Below are 21,773 nucleotides of genomic sequence, written 5' to 3' on the forward strand. Positions count from 1 at the left end.
CGTCTCGACGCGCTCTGGCTGGCGCTTTCCTCTCTGTTTCGCGCGTGCTCGTTCCAGCGCTCGCCGACGACTACCGCGCCGTGCCACCAGCCCCGACCCATCACCCTTGACCGCTCCCTGGCACTCGCCGGCACCGGAGCCGCCGCAGCAAGCACGGGCACGTCGCGGCCAAAACGCCACAGTGCGCGCGTGCGCTTGTCCACTTCCCCAACCGCCGCCTGTGCTCGTCCGCGCCTGCATTGACGCTGAGCATTTGCTCCCTCGCATTGGAGCTTCTCGTCGCCGTTCGCTGCGTGTCCAGAGAGCTCCGGCGGTGACACTTTCCCCCCCTTGCTTTGGCTATATATAGCTCTCGTCCCCTCGATTTCTAGCCAAGAACCACTCCACACCATCTCCACAAACACGTAGACCAGCAGCAGCTCGGTCGGGCAGGCCTCTGGCCGTCGCCCCGACTAGAGGACTCCGGCGACCCCCGCAGGCCAGCCACCGCTGTTCGGTGCCTCTCGAGCTCAAGCAACTACTTGGATGGGGCATTGGTGACCTGTTGGTGCTGCCTGGACGCCTCTAAGCCCTCGGAACCGCCCCTAGCCGTCGTCTTCAACCTCTCCGTTGAAACCCATCCGCCACCGTAGCTTGCAAGCTCGACCGCGAGAAGCTCCGTCCACCCCACGCCAAGCCACGGGTACGGGCAGGTGCGCCTCGAGCCCCACTTCAATCCCATCCCTCTAGCCTAGCCCCAAACCACCTCATCGCCGTCATTAGCTCTAGCGAAGCCCCGCCTCTCTCTGATCTCGCTTGCCCCCTCTCTCTCCTGATGCGCGGGACCCACCTATCAGTCTCACCACTCGCGCCAGAAGCGGTACGAGTGGAGGCGTATTTCTGTTTTACGCCTTCGACGTCACCCCCCAGGATTTTTGTTTAATTTAAATATTATTCAGAAATTTGACTGAACTTTGACCAGCCACCATTTCTAAACCATAAGTACAAATGATTTGATTCTTTTTGCATTGTCTTTGTTTCAGAAAGCTCTAGTAGCACACCAAAAGGTGGATTTTTCCTTGCTGCCTAGAATTTCTGGTGATTTTCAGAATGTGTTTTGACAAATATTTTAACGGATTTAAATTATTTTCAGAAGGAGAAGCTTGTCTTGAAGCCAACCAAGAGGGGTATGATCCTCCTCTACACTAAGGCAAGCCACACCAGCATTTGGATGGTGTTATTTCAATATCTATGATTTTCTACTTGAATATGAGTTCTTATTTGCATTTAAAATTTGGGAAAAATAAATTTGGTTAAATGCTAGTTACTTTACTATGCATGATATGCTTGTTTTAGTTACTGGTTGAATGCATGAACTTGTGTGGTTAAGTAGAGTAAGATTTTGTACTATACATATTGCTATAGAAATTAATGGTAGTTATTTTACTAGTGGTATTTTTCATTTAAATAAAGAACTAATAAAAATATTGCTTGATTATAAAAATGAATTATAACCAGAAAGTTTTGAGCTTTAGTGTTGCAAGATAATTATGTAGTTAAGCTTGATCCATGAATATGAGTTGTTTGCTTTGCATGACGAGTAGTTACATGATTCTTTTTGTATTATATCATGTTGATGATAAAAAGTTTTTATCAAAGTTAAACTTGATTAAGTCCAACTTAAATATGATGTTGATCACATCATGGTGCACTGAATCGGGTTTTTTTCAGTGCGACCACATTTACCTTATGGCAAGGTCTTGATTCGGTCCTTTGTTGTGGCTCTCACCGGTGCCTCTCGCGAGGGAAGGTTATGGGCGTGCATACCCTGGCCCGGTAGGTAGACATAACTTTGTGTGCTCGTTTTTGTTTTTATGGTACCTTGTCCCCATTTGGGACCGTTTTGCCACGACGGTGGCCGTTGGTGTCTTTGGTAGACACGAGGCCACCCAAGACCTAGCCCTGAGAGGGAATTGGTCGGAGTGGCCGGGGAGAGTGCATGGGAAAGGGAGGGTTTCGTCGGAACGCTTTGGTCCACCCGAATGGGAATGCGAGGCCAGGTGTTCCGTAGTGTGGGTAAAGTGCGCTACCTCTGTAGAGTGTATTTAATCTATCGATAGCCGCGTCCTCGTTTATGGGCATAACTCGGGAGTAAGTCACACCATGGATCAACTTTTCTAATAAATCTTGCAAACTAAGTGATTGTTGTGATGCATTGAATCGTGGTGAATCATGAACTCTTGAGGTATTCATGACTGATTGGTTTCAGGTGTGACCCAGGTATGGTCACCGATTGGTTATGAGGTAACCGTCTGGTAAGTGAGTCCGTGGGACTCATTGCATGTATCATTTGTTTTCCATTGATAGTAGTTTTGTTTGCATTGCATTAACCTGATTAATAATCATGATATTGTCTGTCATCGTGCTTATGTTTGTTGTGAGCTTGCAAGTACATTCAATGTATTGACCTGGCGTGTTATGCCAGCTTTCAGGAAAGTCAGTTCGCATCGGAGCGCATCTCGTGTCTAGGTCGTGTCCATGTTGGTGTCCCTGTGCTATGGAGTTCCACTTCGTCATTCTTCCTCTGCCGCGTAGTTCGTGTGATCGAGGCCCCGTCATGTTCATTAAATAATGTACATACTGTCCAGCAGCACTGGGTGTGCCGCTTGGCCTCGTATCTCGATGTAATATCAGACCTATGTAATCCGCTAGCATCAATAAAGCAGTTGTTTCTGTACCATGTTGTTGTGTGTTTCCAGAAGACTTGATCTCTGGGCTGGCAATGCAAGGTAAACCGGTTGCTCTGAGCCGGGGTGCCACAACGCTTGGTATCAGAGCCGCGCTGATTGTAGGACACGCTAGACCGCTAGTGCGTTAGTGAAACGGTAGATAGCTTCGTTTGAGTGCCGGTAGTCATAGAAATTGGTTGTTGCATTGCATCCATGTTTATTTGTTGCTATTACAAACCGCATGGTTTGTGAGTGTAGATGGCACCAGTACCGATCTTGTACCATCCTGAGCCAGCTCCGTACGCATCGCCACACCTGCTTCAGAACGTGTGGTGACGACTCTATCCAGAGGGTGCTGATCCAGAGTATCAGGTGTATCGCGAGCATCTGGCCGGTGCGTTGTATGAGTATTATGCTGAGGTCACTCTACACCACAGTTCCCCTTCCGGCGCTTACACTCATTCTTCTAAGGGTGGTCTTGCTTCTACGCCATCTCAGGCTGTTCAGTTTGCTGCTATCGAGGCTCTTATAGACTTGCGCTACAACGAGGTTCGCATGCACACCCACCCTGGTCTTTTCTACTACCCATCTCTGCACGAGAATGGGCGTATCCGCTTTCCTTTGATTAATCCGGCGTGCGATCGTCCCACTAGCCACCTTTCTCGCTACATCACCGCTAGTTATCTCCTGAACTACGATTTAGCTCGGGAGCTTTCACGCGCAACAATTCATGTTTCAGCTGTGGTCAAACCGGACACTACGCCAGACAGTGTCCCAAGAACAACAAGCACGTAGCTCCATTTGACCCACAAGTCAACTACATGGAGCCGTATTCCGCCCCAGATATGATCCAAGGGCAAATTCATCACATCTCCGCAGACGAAGCTCAAGAGGACCCGGAAGTCATCATTGGTATGTTTCTTGTTAATGACATACCCACCATAATTTTATTTGACTCTGGGGCTTCCCACTTTTATTTCGCAGAGTTTTGCTTCCCAAAACAATTTTCCTTGCTCGATTTTGGGAAAGCACATGCTGGTACAATCCCCAGGATCCCTACTCAGAAGCAATCTCGTCTGCCGAAATTTGGAAATTGACATCAAAGGCGTCAAGTTTCCAACATCATTGATAATCATAGACTCCAACAAATTGGATGTCATTCTGGGCATGAATTGGTTAACCCAATACCAAGTCTGCATCAGTTGTGCGACCAAAGAAGTTACCCTGAAAAATATGGAAGGTCGTACCATAAGTTTTTATGCCCGCAAGCGCATACCCACGAAAGACATGGTTTTCGCAGCCATGGCAGAAGAGGTGGAATTAATTCCAATGGTCAGTGAGTACCCAGATGTATTTCCTGAAGAATTACCAGGCATGCCACCCGACCGCGAATTGGAGTTTGCTATTGACTTGGTGCCTGGAACTACTCTGATACACAAGAAATATTGCCGGATGCCTTCTTCAGAATTGGTGGAATTGAAGAAACAACTGGATGAGATGCTGCAGAAAGGATACATCCGTCCAAGCTCTTCACCATGGGGTTCACCAGCGATCTTTGTGGACAAAAAGGACGGTAGTCTACGAATGTGCGTAGACTACTGACAGCTGAATGACGTCACCATCAAAAACAAGTATCCACTTCCCAGGATTGACAATCTGTGTGATCAACTCAGTGGGGCCCAAGTATTCTCAAAAATTGATTTGAGGACTAGATACCATCAACTCAAGATAAAGAAAGAAGATATTCCTAAGACCGCGTTCACCACTCGATACGGTCTTTATGAATACACCGTTATGTCCTTCGGCCTCACCAACGCCCCTGCCTTCTTTATGCATATGATGAAGAAGGTGTTTATGGACTTCTGGGATAAATTTGTGGTGGTGTTCATTGATTACATCCTCATTTACTCCAAGAGCAAGGACAAACACAAGGAGCATCTTCGAGCAGTTCAGCAAAGGCTTCGCGACCATCAACTTTATGCCAAATTCAGCAAATGTGAGTTTTGGCTCCAACAAGTGGGATTCCTCGGGCATGTCCTCTCGGCGGATGGAATCTCCATGGACCCAAGCAAGGTGAAGGATGTACTTGATTGGTCCGCACCCACAACAGTCTCAGAAATCCGGAGTTTCCTTGGACTAGCCGGATATTATCGCTGTTTTATCGAAGGATTCTCCAAGATCGCCAAGCCAATGACTGAGCTTCTAAAGAAGGATAAGAAGTTCTTATGGACTGAGGGCTGTGAACGGAGTTTCAATGAGTTAAAAATTAGGCTCACATCGGCACCAGTATTAACTCTTCCAGACATCTACCGCAGTTTTGATGTCTACTGCAACGCATCCGGAAAAGGACTTGGGTGTGTACTCATGCAAGATGGCAAAGTGGTGGCTTATGCATCTCGACAACTGCGGCAACACGAAGGAAACTATCCTACCCATGATTTGGAATTGGCCGCGGTGGTGCACGCTTTGAAGATCTGGAGACACTATCTGATTGGAAAGAAGTGCTAGATATTCACCGACCATAAGAGTCTCAAGTATATATTCACTCAGCCCGATTTGAACCTTCGACAGCGAAGATGGCTCGAATTGGTTAAGGACTACGACCTCGGGATAAACTATCACCCGGGCAAAGCTAATGTGGTGGCTGACGCCCTCAGCCGCAAACCAGCCAACCTTAATGCTCTAATGGATTCCTTGCCTCCTGAGCTTTATGAAGAAATCTGCTACCTCTTGAGCACTGCGTTGGTTTTCCCTTGAAGAGGAAAGGGTGATGCAGCAAAGTAGTGTAAGTATTTCCCTCAGTTTTTGAGAACCAAGGTATCAATCCAGTAGGAGGCCACGCACGAGTCCCTCGCACCTACACAATAAATAAATCCTCGCAACCAACGCGATAAGGGGTTGTCAATCCCTACACGGTCACTTACGAGAGTGAGATCTGATAGATATGATAAGATAATATTTTTGATTTTTTATGATAAAGATGCAAAGTAAAGAAAGTAAAATAAAAACGGCGCCAGAAATAGCTTGTTGTCGGGAGATTAATATGATGGAAAATAGACCTGGGGGCCATAGGTTTCACTAGTGGCTTCTCTCGAGAGCATAAGTATTTACGGTGGGTGAACAAATTACTATTGAGCAATTAACAGAATTGAGCATAGTTATGAGAATATCTAGGTATGATCATGTATATAGGCATCACGTCCGAGACAAGTAGACCGACTCCTGCCTGCATCTACTACTATTACTCCACACATCGACCGCTATCCAGCATGCATCTAGAGTATTAAGTTCATAAGAACAGAGTAACGCTTTAAGCAAGATGACATGATGTAGAGGGATAAACTCATGCAATATGATATAAACCCCATCTTGTTATCCTCGATGGCAACAATACAATACGTGCCTTGCTGCCCCTACTGTCACTGGGAAAGGACACCGCAAGATTGAACCCAAAGCTAAGCACTTCTCCCATTGCAAGAAAGATAAATCTAGTAGGCAAAACCAAACTGATAATTCGAAGAGACTTGCAAAGATAACCAATCATACATAAAAGAATTCAGAGAAGATTCAAATATTGTTCATAGATAAACTTCATCATAAACCCACAATTCATCGGTCTCAACAAACACACCGCAAAAGAAGATTACATCGAATAGATCTCCACAAGATAGGGGGAGAACATTGTATTGAGATCCAAAAAGAGAGAAGAAGCCATCTAGCTAATAACTATGGACCCGAAGGTCTGAGGTAAACTACTCACACTTCATCGGAGGGGCTATGGTGTTGATGTAGAAGCCCTCCATGATCGATGCCCCCTCCGGCGGAGCTCCGAAACAGGCCCCAAGATGGGATCTCACGGGTACAGAAGGTTGCGGCGGTGGAATTAGGTTTTTGGCTCCGTATCTGGTAGTTTGGGGGTACGTAGGTATATATAGGAGCAAGAAGTACGTCGGTGGAGCAACAGGGGGGCCACGAGGGTGGAGGGCGCGCCTGGGGGGGTAGGCGCGCCCCCCTACCTCGTGGCCTCCTGTTTGATGTCTTGACGTAGGGTCCAAGTCCTCTGGATCACGTTCGTTCCGAAAATCACGTTCCCGAAGGTTTCATTCCGTTTGGACTCCGTTTGATATTCTTTTTCTGCGAAACTCTAAAATAGGCAAAAATACAGCAATTCTAGGCTGGGCCTCCGGTTAATAGGTTAGTCCCAAAAATAATATAAAAGTGTATAATAAAGCCCAATAATGTCCAAAACAGAATATAATATAGCATGGAACAATCAAAAATTATAGATACGTTGGAGACGTATCAAAATAATGCAGCTCAATTTGGTAATCACCGACTCCCGTCTTGCCAATATATTGGAAGTTGCCCCTACTCTCGAAGAAGAAATCCGCAGCGCGCAAGCGAATGATGAGAAGTTAAAAATATATGTTCAGAAGGTGCACCAAGGGCGTGCACCAGACTTCTCTATGGATCAGCAAGGTTCGCTAAGGTTCCGAGGAAGACTTTGCGTACCCAATCAAGAAAGCCTGAAGAAGAAAATATTGGCAGAAGCACATGAAGCACCATACTCCATTCACCCCGGTGGTACCAAAATGTATGAGGACCTTCGTCAGGTATTTTTGGTGGATGGAATGAAGAAAGACATCGCATACTTTGTGGCCTGTTGCGACATATGCAATAAGGTAAAGGCGGAACACCAAAAACCCGCGAGACTCCTCCAGTCTCTGCCGGTATCCCAATGGAAATGGGATGATATTTACATGGATTTCATCATCGTACTACCAAGGTCTCATCGAGGAAACGACGCAATATGGGTCATAGTGGACACCCTAACAAAGATGGCACATTTGCTTCCGATCCGGACCACATACCGTGCAAATCAACTCGCACAGCTGTATGTATCAAGAATCGTCAGTCTGCATGGAGTACCCAAGACTATCACCTCCGACAGGGGATCTCTCTTCACCTCCGCATTTTGGTCCCGACTACATCAAGCCTTGGGGACCGCTCTGAAGTACAGGACGGCTTATCATCCTTAGACAGATGGACAGACCGAGCGAGTAAATCAAATACTCGAAGATATGCTCCGGGCATGTACATTGGCCCAAGGGATCAAGTGGGAAGACTGTCTGCCCTATGCCGAGTTTTCCTACAACAACAGTTTCCAGGCCAGCTTAAAGATGTCACCTTATGAAGCCCTGCATGGCCGGAAATGCTGCACTCCATTGAACTGGTCTCAAACCGGAGACAGCCGCATCTTCGGTACTGATTTAATGCTCGAAGCAGAGAAGCAAGTCAAGGAAATCCGAGACAGACTGCAACTGGCCAAATCCCGACAAAAGATCTACTATGATACCAAACATCATTAGACCAGCTTCGAACCCGGAGAACATGTATATCTCGGAAAATTGGCACCCAGATATATCGCCCATTCCCCATCATGGCCCGAGGCGGTACGGTTGCATATCAGTTGGAATTGCCACCGGAACTGTCAAAAGTACACAACGTGTTTCACATATCACAGCTAAGAAGATGTATCTCGCCACCGGAGAAAAGGACTGATATGACAGAGATAGAATTGGCTAAGGATTTGACTTATGAGGAAAATCCAATCACAATATTGGATCAGACAGAAAGGGTCACTCGCAGCAAAGAAATAAGGTTTTACAAGGTTCAGTCGGAGCACCACACTGAAGAGGAAGCGACCTGGGAAAGAGAGGAATTTTAAGGACTGCATACCCAAAATGGTTTTCCCAAGCAACCGAATCTCGAGGACGAGATTCATCTTAAGTGGGGGAGGTTTGTGACAGCCTGGATTTTGCCTTCTCTCTTTTTCCGGACTTGCCTTCTCTCTCTTTTCCGGACTTGGTTTTTATCGTGGTTTTTGCCCTGACTTGATTTGGATTTTGGAATCATTTCAAATGGACTTGTCACTTGAGCATATCCTTGACTTTCACCCAAGTGACCTATCTACTTTATTCCTCTGATAAATCTCCAAAATAATCAAATGAATATTTTTCATCAAAGAAAAGTATTCATTTTCTCTCTGAAACTCACTTCAGAAACTTGTGCTCCAAAGCAACCTCAATTTTTCTTGCCCAGAAAAATCTGAGATAATTCCTGAATATTCTTAGAACCTTGGCACACCTTCCCATGCAAAAATATTACATCACTTTTTGGAATATTTTTGCTGTAGAAAATCATTTCTATTCTGGCCCAAACATCCAGTTTGTACAACAAGTACATTTTTCCTTGAGCTTTTAGCCTTGATCTTTCTTGAGCTTAAACACCCTCCTAAGAAACCCTAAACCCCAGGAGATCAGCCCTAATGGCCTTCTAGAAGGTGGCCAAACTTGGCAACCAAGTTTCTGGACAGAAACTTGTCAGCTTAGTTGAGTCTAATCTGGTCGGCCTGAGCTTGAACCATCACCTCCCCTAGAAAAAACACTGCACGGACGAGCGTGTAGACAAGGTTTGGCCGCTTCTGGGCGTCGTTTTGACCATGCTAGCTTGGTGACCGCGTGAGGACACGGCGCCTGGCAGCGTCTCGACGCGCTTTGGCTGGCGCTTTCCTCTCTGTTTTGCGCGTGCTCATTCCAGCGCTCGCCGACGACTGTCGCGCCATGCCACCAGCCCCGACCCATCACCCTTGACCGCTCCCTGGCGCTCGCCGACGCCAGAGCCGCTGCAGCAAGCACCGGCACCTCGCGGCCAAAATGCCACAGTGCGCGCGTGCGCTTGTCCACTTCCCCAACCGCTTCATGTGCTTGTCCGCGAGCGTGGGCAAGCTCCTGCGTTGACGCTGAGCGTTTGCCCCTCGCGTTGGAGTTTCTCGTCGCCGTTCGCTGCGTGTCCAGAGAGCTCCTGCGGCGAGATGTCCCCCCCCCTTGCTCCGGCTATATATAGCGCTCCTCCCCTTGATTTCTAGCCAAGCACCACTCCACACCATCTCCACGAACACGTAGACGAGTAGCAGCTCGGTCGGGCAGGCCTCTGGCCGTCGCCCGACCAGAGGACTCCGAGCGACCCACGCAGGCTAGCCGCCGCTCTCCGGTGCCTCTCAAGATCAAGCAACTGCTTGGGCGGGGCATTGGTGCACTGTTGGTGCTCCCTGGACGCCCCCAAGCCCTCGGAGCCGCCCCTAGCCGCCGTCTTCAACCTCTCCGGCGAAACCCGTCCGCCACCGTAGCTTGCGAGCTCGACCGCGAGCAGCTCCGTCCACCCCACGCCAAGCCACGGGTACGGGCAGGTGCGCCTCGAGCCCCGCTTCAATCCTATCCCTCTAGCCTAGCCCCAAACCACCTCGTCGCCGACGTGAGTCCGGCGAAGCCCCGCCTCTCTCTGATCTCGCTCGCCCCCTCTCTCTCCTAACGCACGGGACCCACCTGTCAGTTTCACCACTCGCGCCCGAAGCGGTACGAGTGGAGGCGTATTTCTGTTTTACGCCTTCGACATCACCCCCCCCCCAGGATTTCTGTTTAATTCAAATATTATTCAGAAATTTGACTGAACTTTGACCAGCCACCATTTCTAAACCATAAGTCCAAATGATTTGATTCTTTTTGCATTGTCTTTGTTTCAGAAAGCTCTAGCAGCACACCAAAAGGTGGATTTTTCCTTGCTGCCTAGAATTTCTGGTGATTTTTAGAATGTGTTTTGACAAATATTTTTGTGGATTTAAATTATTTTCAGAAGGAGAAGCTTGTCTTGAAGCCAACCAAGAGGGGTGTGATCCTCCTCTACACTAAGGCAAGCCACACCAGCATTTGGATGGTGTTATTTCAATATCTATGATTTTCTACTTGAATATGAGTTCTTATTTGCATTTAAAATTTGGGGAAAATAAATTTGGTTAAATGCTAGTTACTTTACTATGCTTGATATGCTTGTCTTAGTTACCAGTTGAATGCATGAACTTGTGTGGTTAAGTAGAGTAAGATTTTGCACTATACATATTGCTATGGAAATTAATAGTAGTTATTTTACTAGTGGTATTTTTCATTTAAATAAGGAACTAATAAAAATATTGCTTGATTATAAAAATGAGTTATAACCAAAAAGTTTTGTGCTTTAGTGTTGCAAGATAATTATGTAGTTAAGCTTGATCCATGAATATGAGTTGTTTGCTTTGCATGACGAGTAGTTACATGATTCTTTTTGTATTATATCATGTTGATGATAAAAAGTTTTTATCAAAGTTAAACTTGATTAAGTCCAACTTAAATATGATGTTGATCACATCATGGTGCCACTGAATCGAGTTTTTTTAGTGCGACCACATTTACCTTATGGGAAGGTCTTGATTCGGCCATTTGTTGTGGCTCTCACTGGTGCCTCCTGCGAGGGAAGGATATGGGCGTGCATACCCTGGCCCAGTAGGCAGACATAACCTTGTGTGCTCGTTTTTGTTTTTATGGTACCTTGTCCCCGTTTGGGACCGTTTTGCCACGACGGTGGTCGTTGGTGTCTTTGGTAAACACGGGGCCAGCCAGGACCTAGCCCTGAGAGGGAGTTGGTCGGAGTGGCCGGGGAGAGTGCATGGCAAAGCGAGGGTTTCGTCGGAACGCTTTGGTCCACCCGAATGGGAATGCGAGGCCAGGTGTTCAATAGTGTGGGTAAAGTGTGCTACCTCTGCAGAGTGTATTTAATCTATCGATAGCCGCGTCCTCGGTTATGGGCATAACTCAGGAGTAAGTCACACCATGGATCAACTTTTCTAATAAATCTTGAAAACTAAGTGATTGTTGTGATGCATTGAATCATGGTGAACCATGAACTCTTGAGGTGTTCGTGAGTGATTGGTTTCAGGTGTGACCCAGCTATGGTCACCGATTGGTTACGAGGTAACCGTCTGGTAAGCGAGTCCGTGGGACTCATTGCATGTATCGTTTGTTTTCCATCGATAGTAGTTTTGTTTGCATTGCATTAACCCGATTAATAATCATGATATTGTCTGTCATCGTGCTTATGTTTGTTGTGAGCTTGCAAGTACATTCAATGTACTGAGCATGCGTGTTATGCCAGCTTTCAGGCAAGTCAGTTCGCGTCAGAGCGCACCTTGTGTCTAGGTCATGTCCACGTCGGTGTCCCTGTGGTATGGAGTTCCACTTCGTCGTTCTTCCGCTACCCCGTAGTTCATGCGATCGAGGCCCCGTCATGTTCATTAAATAATGTACATACTGTCCAACAGCACCGGGTGTGCCGCTTGGCCTCGTATCTCGATGTAATATCAGACCTATGTAATCCGCTAGCATCAATAAAGCGGTTGTTTCTGTACCATGTTGTTGTGTGTTCCGAGAAGACTTGATCTCTGGGCTGACAATGCAAGGTAAACTGGTTACTCTGAGCCGGGGTGCCACATCATACTCCGACTTGACGGCCCGCCACCCGCCTTCTTCGTCTTCTCCGGCCCTCCAGCGCCAGCCGCCAAAAGCGACGGCCCCATGAAGTTCAAGGAGCTGGCTCGAGGAGCCACCGCCAAGAACCACCCCTCCCCGGCAAACCGCTCTGCCGGGGAGAAGGCAGGTGCAGATGGTGCTGCTGCCGGCGCCGCCTAGGGACGGGGCGTCTGACGTCTAGTCGGACCCGTCCCCGTCGTCCTCCCCACTGGTCCCCTCCTCGTCACCGTCGCTCGAGGAGGAGCTCTCGTCGTCGGTCGAGCTCTCCGCACAACACCCTAACCTGTGTCCCGAGCACCCGAAGACCTTGACGGAGAGCAGGTCGCTCTCCACTAACTTGAAGCAGAGAACGTGCCCCTTCATCAAGCAATGAGCGCGTGCGAAGGTTTTCCAACACCGACGAAGGAGCATCACGTGAGGGACGGGGAACCCTGTGTTCACCCACATGTCGCCGTTGCAACACCCCTTCATGTGGAGCCTCAACCTCGGTGGCTGGTCGATCTCCAACACCCTCACAAACGCCTCGGGAAGGCGAAGGCGGCTACGCGGCGGCTCGCGCAGCTGCATGATGAACTCCAGCACCATGTCCCCGACATGGCCGCTCGACGAAGCAGGAGGAGACGGTGGCGGAGATGGTGATGAAGATGGCGATGACGCAGGTGTCCCCCTGCCGCGCCCGCCTCTGCCTCGACCGCCTCACCGACCGCGGCCCCGTCCGGCGCCTCCAGCTCGAGCGTGGCCTTCGCCTTGGGCAGCTTGCTCTTCCTTGACCATCGCAGCTCTCTGGTGGGAGGAAGACCTGGTCGCCTCCGTGGAAGAACGGCCGCGGCCGCGTCCTCTCGCCATAGCAGTGGATGGAGAACGGAGGCGAAGGGGAGACGCGAGAAGATGCCCCTCCTCCTCCTCCTGAGTCCCTTCTTTATAGCCGAGCGGGGAAGGCTAAAGACTAACCCTACGCCTCTGAAGAGCCCGTTTCAAATCCAACTCATTAAGTTGGGGACGAGCGAGGTCATCGACCGCCCTCCCCGCCCAATCAAAGGCGCATGGGTATCGGCCATAGCGCGCCTTCCCATATCTCATGCGTCTGCCACCTACCCCACGCCTTGCATGCGGCGTACATGGCGAAAGTGGCAGGCGTAGTGGGAAACATGGAACGACGGTTCCAAGGCGGGGAGAGTAAATGAGCAGGGGCCCTGCAGTTTTCCCTCTTTTATGGGGGAGATGCAAGCCACCTCTTTACTCTTCACCGCGGGATGACGCAAGCATGCTGCGGTCATTCCACGCACGACCCCCACGTCACGCATTCAACGCGGGTCGTGGGGAAGCGCAACTGGCGAATGAGTTACCATAGTCAAGACTCTGCCACGCACGCCCGCGCACCGTTCTGGTCCTGGCCCAACAACGCTCTGCGCTTATGTGTGGCCCAGGCCCGGGGGCTCCTGTCGGTGTACAAAAGTAGGGGCCTTCTGTACCCCTTTACTTGTGCACAGGCAGTTGTAGCCACACCTGCGACCACGCTTGGTGGGGCAGAAGAAGCAAGGAACAAGACTACCAGAGCTGCGCTGAGACCAGAGGTGCGAAGTGCGAAGGGGCAAGGTGGGTTTCCCTCGGCAAGAGCCTTGCCGGGGACGACCTACGCTACCCTGGCAAGGGCCTTGCCGGGGCAACTTACCCAACACCAGCAAGACCGCCACCCTTGAGCCTGAGAGTTCCGACAACATTGGAACCAAGGCTCTGGAGGCGCCTGCATAGTGGCATGCAGATCTTTGTGGAGACTGAAGGCCTGCAAGACTATAGATTAGAACCAGAAGACGAAGGCCGCTGGCAAGACCCTTGCCGAGGACATCTGCAGGGCCACAGCCAGGCCCGCACTTAACAAAGCTTCGCTACCCCATGGCCGTCCCGACGCAGCAGCCTGCCTGCCAACTAGGCACGCACCTACGTGGCAGCATGCAGCTTCTAGGCCAACCAGGCAAGCACCTGCGCGGTGGCATGCAGATCTTCGTGAAGACCCTGCCACCGCACCAGCGCAGCAGCCAGACAGCCAGCGTGGCACTGCACGCCTCGTCAGCTTGGACGCGCGTCGAAGCGAGGTGAGGCGGCGACAGACGAGACGAGCTTCCTTGCCATCCCCGATAAAGCAAGAGGACACATCGGCAGCGCATTAAATGTGTTTTGTCCTATGATGTCAGGAGATAAACTTGTACACTGTAGACACGTTCCACCTCCTGTGTGCCGTTGTGGCAGCCCCTTTGACATATAAAAGGAGGCCCGAGGCGTACTGAGGAAGGATTCGGACTTTTTGGGCTAGGCATGCACCGCAGCTAGTTCAGGATCTCAAGAACACTAAAGATACATCAAAGCAGGACTAGGGTATTACGCATCGCTTGCGGCCCGAACCTGGATAAAATTCCCCCGCGTTGATCTTCTATACCCGCTCTTTTTACAGCCCCGCGCCCCGGCAACCGTAGTAGGGATTCCCTGTGATCCCATAGGTGTCGTTCTTGAACCCCGACAGCCCAGTAGGCCCAATTGAATCCCAAACGCCCAAAAAAGCCATCAGAGTAGCGGCCCAACAAGGTTAGCGCTCGTTAAGATCGATAGGAAGACTGGACATGCGACTAAGAGACAATCTGATGGTCGAGAATGCCCAAAAGTGACGATCCAACGGATACAAATGCTAATGGCCTGAGAGGACAAGCAAAGTGCTAAGTTTTAATGTTTCTAAATAGGAAACTCCCACGAGGGGTGTGGAGCGCCACCAAGATGATTTTCAGAGCCAGATTATGCAAATCAAAAATAGGTAGTAATTAATTGTGGCATTCAGTATATACTATACATGCATACACCGTACTAAATTATGCATGCGAGCTCCCGCGTCATTATTTTGAAATAAATGTGTTCTATTGCTGGTATAAATTAATTTTATATGTATTGATATTCCTTGTCAAAAATAAAAATTTAAATATACATTGATATTATCCCTAAATAGGTCTGATTGATTAGTATATATATGTCATCTTTTTGCCGTGAAAACAGAACATTAGTTGGTTACATCAAGCTAGATCTAGATAGTTTCTTCACTATATTGTGAAGGCCAATGTCAAAAGTTGTGGCAGTAGTGATGATTCTTAGTTTGATGATGGTCCCCTCGGTCGTGCACCTGGAGCAGTGGAAGCTACTCCAATAGAAGAAACCAGTCAAGGATGGGTGCGCTATTCGCAGACTCCGAAGAACTCTACTATAGCACCGTCAGGCGCTGGAACCTCGTGTGCGGGTCGTGACCCAATACGTCATTGTCCTCCTCCGCCCGCGTTATAACTAGTTTTATTTTTTTGCCATGCATGTTGTGTTGAATAAAACATCTTCCAGGATTTCCAATACTACATTTCTTCAACTTCAATTTTCTCTTGGTGTTTTCCTTACTTGTATTAAAGAAAAATAAAATGCATCTTCTTCAGCTACTGCAAAGATGATAGTCTCCAGCTCAGGGAAACATACACATATTGGTATTGGTCGTCACTGGTAACTTGAAAAATACAAGTGGTAAGTGCTTACCACTGGCGAGCCTTGATAATTAGTCGTTAGTGGTAACTCTTCGGACACGTGTGGTCCGGGTCTTTGAATGTTCATATGTGGTATATCCTTTAGCAGTGACGAGTTATTTTACTCATGCGCAACTGAAATGTCGTGTAGAGATATGACACCCCAACTTAATCATGTACTAATCATACCCGCAAATGCGCATGATCAAGATCAGAGCCTCACGGAAAGATATCACAACACAACTCTAGACACAAATAAAATAATACAACCTTTATATTACAAGCCAGGGGCCTCGGGGGCTCGAATACACGTGCTGCTCCTACGGTCACCGCTCTTTGTGCAACGTGCCCCTCACCCTCGCCGAACCACAAGGTGCCAATGGCCCCATAGGTGATCATGTTCCGCCACGACATCTTTGACACGCCAGGTAGGGGGCGGCGCTTGCGCGAACCCGAGGTTGTAAGCAGCGCGTCAATCTTCATCATCTATGGCACCTAAGAAAGAATCTGACGCAACAGCTCAGGAAGGAAGCGACTTCGCTCCTTCGCCCGTCCAGTCCAGTTCCCCATCATATGTCCCCGCGTGGCCTCGGCAGCGGCGGGAGCAAGGGATGACAGCAGTGCGGTGGCCCCGAACAGCTTGGGCAGCATGGTCACCATGCGAGCCCCATCTGGAAAAAAGGGACTAGGTGATAAGGTACATGGTTCTTCACTCTACCACTTTCACTTATCAACGATCGAGCTACACCGGGTTTTAGCGTCGTCAACGATGATGATCCCGTGTGAAACTCGATCCAGCATTTGCCCTGCTAAGGGAAAATCCTGAGTAGAGCACCAGTGCGAATCCGTTGATTGACGCCCCGGCAAGCGTGCTCCGGCAAGGCCTTCCGCGTCAGCGTGACTTTTGTGCCAACCGCCATAAGATCGTCAAAAGTGTAAGGGGAAGGAGAGAGAAACCAGCCCTACCTTGCACCATGTTTTGCCACCCACGAGAGATCTATGATCCCCTCCGGCCTTTGCCGGGGATCCGAAAACGACAAGCAAAATGCCATTCTCCTAAGGCACACAGGCGTGGAGAATGATTGCGATAAGAGAAGGAGAGAAGCATGGGCGAAAGGCAGCACGACAACGCGAATGGTTCAGGATCATGCTTGGCGGCCTTTTTAAGCCCCGGGGACGGAGAGGACCTTGTCGGCAAAGGGGGCAGCTTTCTCCTCAGCAGCAGAAACGTCAGCACCTCCCGGGAGCCTCCTAAAGCCATCAACAAGGTCGAGGTCGGGGTGGTGATAGGCAAGGTTGCTCAAAACCATGAAGATGGCATTGCGGGTAAGCTTTCGTGGCTCGCTTGCGAAGTGTGCGGCTCTTCCTTCCTCGTGCGTCTTTAGCCCCTTGATCGGTCCATCGAAGAAGAGCGCCAGCTTGACGCTTAGGGCGTCGTGTCTGCTGACTGAGAAGGCTGGGCTCTCCATGCCCATCGCCGCGATCTGGGCAGTGAGGCATTCGGTGATATCGACCAGGCTCTTGATCCATCAGTCGCGATGCTGGACTTGGTTCGCCAATTTGTCCTCCGCATCCTTCCGGAGGATCCTTGTGTTTTCCAAGTCCTTCATCAGCTGCTTCTCACGAACCCCGCCGGACTCGACCGAGCTCTCCAAGGTGTCAAGCCTTGCCTTCATGTCAGTGATGGTGCCATTGGCGGTCTCAAGGTCTTGGCTCTTGGAGGAGAGCTGCGATTGCACCTCCTTCAGAAGGATCTCTGCTTTCTGCGCCTCCTCCTTGAGGGCCACACCTTCCTTGGCACTCCCGGCGAGCTCTTCTATCAGTTTGGCCACCTGTTGGTCAAGATCAGCTTTGGCAGTGGAGGCAACGGCAAGGTCATCAGCAATCTTCATTAATTGAGCAGCAGAGTCGATGGAGAGCGCATCGAGGGCCACCTTGTGCTTGTCCTCCAGCTCCTTGGTGCGCTGCTGGGCAATGGCCTCCAATTCCTCGTTCTTGCTGTGAAGGGTGGCCTCAAGGTTCTCTTCCCGGGAAGAGATGCCCTTCTCCCTAGCGTCCAGAATCGCAGTGCGCTTCGCCAGACGGGCCTCCCGGGCGGCGACATCCTCTTTCGCCATGGAGATCGTCTCCTGTTGCCGTAGAAGAACTTGGAACTTCTTGCCATGCCACTCGTGTAGCTCACTACCCTTGTCCCTCGGTTTCTGATCCACGCTGGTGGCAGAATTGCGCTGCTCCTTGAGTGCCTGCCACTTTTGGCCGTACCGGTTCTGCATCTCCTTGATGCCTTTTGCCACGGACTCCAGGAAGGACAGGTCCATGACTGCATCGGCAGGATCGTCGGCTTCTCCAATATGCTGCGACAACGGTGCCATGATGCGTTGGATCTCCTCATCAAGCTCTGCGCTCGCTGTTGCCGAAGAACCGGGGGCTCCTAGACCGGGCTGGGCAAGCACCAACACCAATTGGCTTGAAGATGGCTGTGGGGTCCCAGCCGAAGTACTAAACGAGGAAAGGGGGCTCATGGTCTAGGGGGGTTTCTCCTCAATCACCACCCCCGATCCTGACGCACTGCGGGGGATCTTCTCTGCTACCTTCGGGGGCTCCTGGATGTCCCCGACAGCATGTTCCTGCCCCTCCACGGCAGCAATCCTGGCGATCTCCTCAGCTGCATCTTTTCCAATGCTGGCCACCTCCTCCAACAACTCGGGCTCCTCGGCCGATAAAACTGCAAACAAGAACAACGAGCAATGATAAGAATGCAGAAAAATTTGGAAGATCAGAGACTTGGGACAAAAATGATAAAGGCGACAGAAGACAGGAAAAGACGAGCAAATTACCTGGAGTTGTTTGCCGGGGAAGGGCTTCGGTTTCCCCGGCAACATCAATTGTCGGGATGCTACCACCGCCCTCTTCCTCGGTGACCATGGCATCGGCTTGGACTGGTCCTTCCATGAGGTCCTCGCTGGAGACCCCTCAGCTTGGGTATCAGGAAGGGGGGATCCCTCATGTAGAACCTCGCCCGGAGGAATCTCCCCTTCTTCTTTGGCTGGAGATGGGACGTGCTCCTTGCTACTTCTTGATCTTGCGTTGGTTTTTTCCTTGAAGAGGAAAGGGTGATGCAGCAAAGTAGAGATAAGTATTTCCCTTAGTTAAGAACCAAGGTATCAATCCAGTAAGAGAAGAACGCACAAATCACCAATACCTGCACAAAGAATCAAACACTTGCACCCAACGCAATAAAGGGGTTGTCAATCCCTTCACGGTCACTTGCAAAGGTGAGATCTGATAGAGATAGATAAAACTAAACAAAAGATAAAGTAAATAATTTTGGGTTTTTTGGTTTATAGATCTGAAAATAGAAAATTGCAAAATAGTAGATCGAAAACTAATATGATGGAAAATAGACCCGGGGGCTGATACGTCCATTTTGCATCATGTTTTCTTACTGTTATTTATAATGTTTTAATCCATAATAATGCTTTTTGGAGTAACTCTAATGCCTTTTCTCTCATAATATGCAAGGTATACGCAAAGAGGGAGAATTCCGGCAGATGGAAATCTGGACCTGGAAAAGCTACGTCAGGCTACCTATTCTGCACAAATCCAAACAAGCTGAAACTTCACAGAGCTTTTTATGGAATATTTGAGTAAATAACTTCCATGCGGGGGGCTGGGTTGAGGGCTCGGCACTGGATCATTCATGCTGCTTCCTGCCAAGCCTGTGCCCTCCGAGGGCCCCAATGACTCCACCTGCCTGAGCCGTTTGGATCGGTGCACGAGGGTCTCTTCCTCCTCTTCTTCCCTGTCGAAGACGACGAACAAGATTGAATCATCAAATCAGCAAGTATGCAAGACACAAAAAGGAAAGGAAAAGCATCTGCCTTACTCTGAATCTATGAGCATGAAGCTCAGCACGAACTCCATAGGTGGCGGGGGTGCTCTGCTTCTCTTCAGAGTTGGAGGGGCAGTGCTTCCCAGCAACTTCAATTCCTGCCGAGGCGCAAGGGGCTCCAGCGAGGTTGAGCTGGAAGAGCTCGTGTCTGATTGGGAGCTGGAGTCGACTCCCATGACTGCTTGACGCTTGGTGGGAGGGGTCTTGGCCTCGGAGAGGCGAGAAGAATGCCAGCTCTCCACATCCGGCTTGTCTCTCTTGGAGGCAATCTTCTTTACCTTTGTGTCGGCAGGCGCAGGAGCAGGGGCCACTGTACCCCGGCCAGCCATCCGCCTACGAGGGCGCTGATCCAAGACTGGCTCGGGGGCTTGCGCGCCCGCTGAGAGCCACCCCTCATTAGGCTGCTCCATTGCCTCAGCCTCGTCCCCTTCCTGGGCTTCCGCTGCCGCGGCATATAAGGCTTCGATCCCGGCAGGCTCAGTCCTGGCAGGGTCGTCCCCCGTAGCCTCCCCCACGGTATGTGCCTCGCTACTGTCGTGGGAGGAGACCTCGTCATTGGCTTCCCCTTCCCCTTCTTCCTCCACCTTTTCGGCGGCCTGGAACGCTTTATCCTCTTCAATCTACCTCTTGATGAACTCCGCCTCTACCTTGGAGGTGCGCTTGAACATGTTGTTCTCCACCCTGGTCACCATTTCTATCAAGCTGGAAGTCCATTCGAGTTCTCCATCCAACTCGCGTAGTTGCCAATCGCCGGCAACCCCGTAAGCATTGCAATCAGACATACACTTCAAGATCTGGTCCAAGGCAGAGTTGACATTCAGCGGGACAACCCTTGCCGGGAATTTGAATGGCCCAAGGCTTCTGAACAATTGTCCGCACAGCCAAGTGTGGCCATAGACTGACAAGTTGTTTGTCAGGCCCGGGTATAGGCGCATCCTGTCCCCCGCATCTCCATACCACCAAGCAAATATGCCCCTCTTCTGCAGCGGCGCAATGCGGTGTTGGAGGAAATCGGCTCCCACTTGTTCGATGGTTAACCCGGCAGCCTTCAAACGGGTTATCCTGTTCACTGTCGGGCGAAGCCTGTCGTCAGTGAGGCCAAATTCCCTCCATTCGTTTCTGCGCACAATGCACTCCACCCGCGCCTGGCAAAACTCTGGGGCCTCCTCGTCCTGGATCCAACACCAGTCTGCCCGCCACTCCTCCCATCTGTCGCACTGCTGACCAGGAAGGTAATCCCAAATTTCCCTCACCACTCGAGGGATCCAGCTTATGTTCTCGAAATGGCGGGCCTTGTTCTCCACCCGCGGGATGAAAAAATGCCTGAACAGATCCACACTGGGGCGACTCCAACAAAGTTCTCTCACAAATGAGCGACAATCGCCATACACGCAATTGCATTTGGCATGAAGTCTAAAAGGTGGAACTCGTACACCACCATCATCGCCTCAAAGAAATCCAAGAAGGGGGGACAGAGGCCGCAGAGGAGATATGCGCAAAAGAATCGGTACGAGTTCGGTGGATCCCTTTTTGTCATGACCGGTTTTTCAATAAAATAATTATTGAGAGACCAATCCCTTTTACGGACCAGCGAGGAAGAATTCCTTCTCACTGGTAGACAATATCTTGGTCACAGAGGAAAAATACCAGGAGTACTAAATATAATACAAGGTTGAGCAGAGACTGCCCAACAATTTATTACATGCATGCCGATAAAACAAGACGGCGGGTAGGATGGTAAAATACTAACTCATGATGATAACGGTGGTGGAAATATCATCGCGAAGCGAGTGATATGATTCCAGAAGACTACAGCTCATCGAGCGTCGGAGTGAGGCTCGAGAAGACTTATTGCGGGTGGCGGAAGCGTATACAATACAAGTGACCAATATCCGGGATCGCGCAGGACTGACTGGGACTCCTCTAGGCATCGGACGCACTATCAAACTCTTCATCCAAGAGATCGCCTTCGTCAACATCTGGCCAAATCAACAAGCCAGGTGAGTACTATGAAAGTACTCGCAAGACAGTTCGGACATAAGGTATAACAAATGTAAACATGAAGCACATGAACAAGTTAACCAGTGCGATCAGACATAGAGATAATAAATACTGGGTGCCAAGTGAGGGTCTGAATGACGCCTCGAGCGGAAAATGCGGAATAGTAATACTGGTGCCAAACGAGTGTCTGAAAGACTCCTCGAGCGGAAAATGCGGAATAATAATGCGG

The sequence above is a fragment of the Triticum aestivum genome, chromosome 7D (genome assembly GCF_018294505.1).
Source record: "Triticum aestivum cultivar Chinese Spring chromosome 7D, IWGSC CS RefSeq v2.1, whole genome shotgun sequence".
Taxonomy (NCBI): Eukaryota; Viridiplantae; Streptophyta; class Magnoliopsida; order Poales; family Poaceae; genus Triticum; species Triticum aestivum.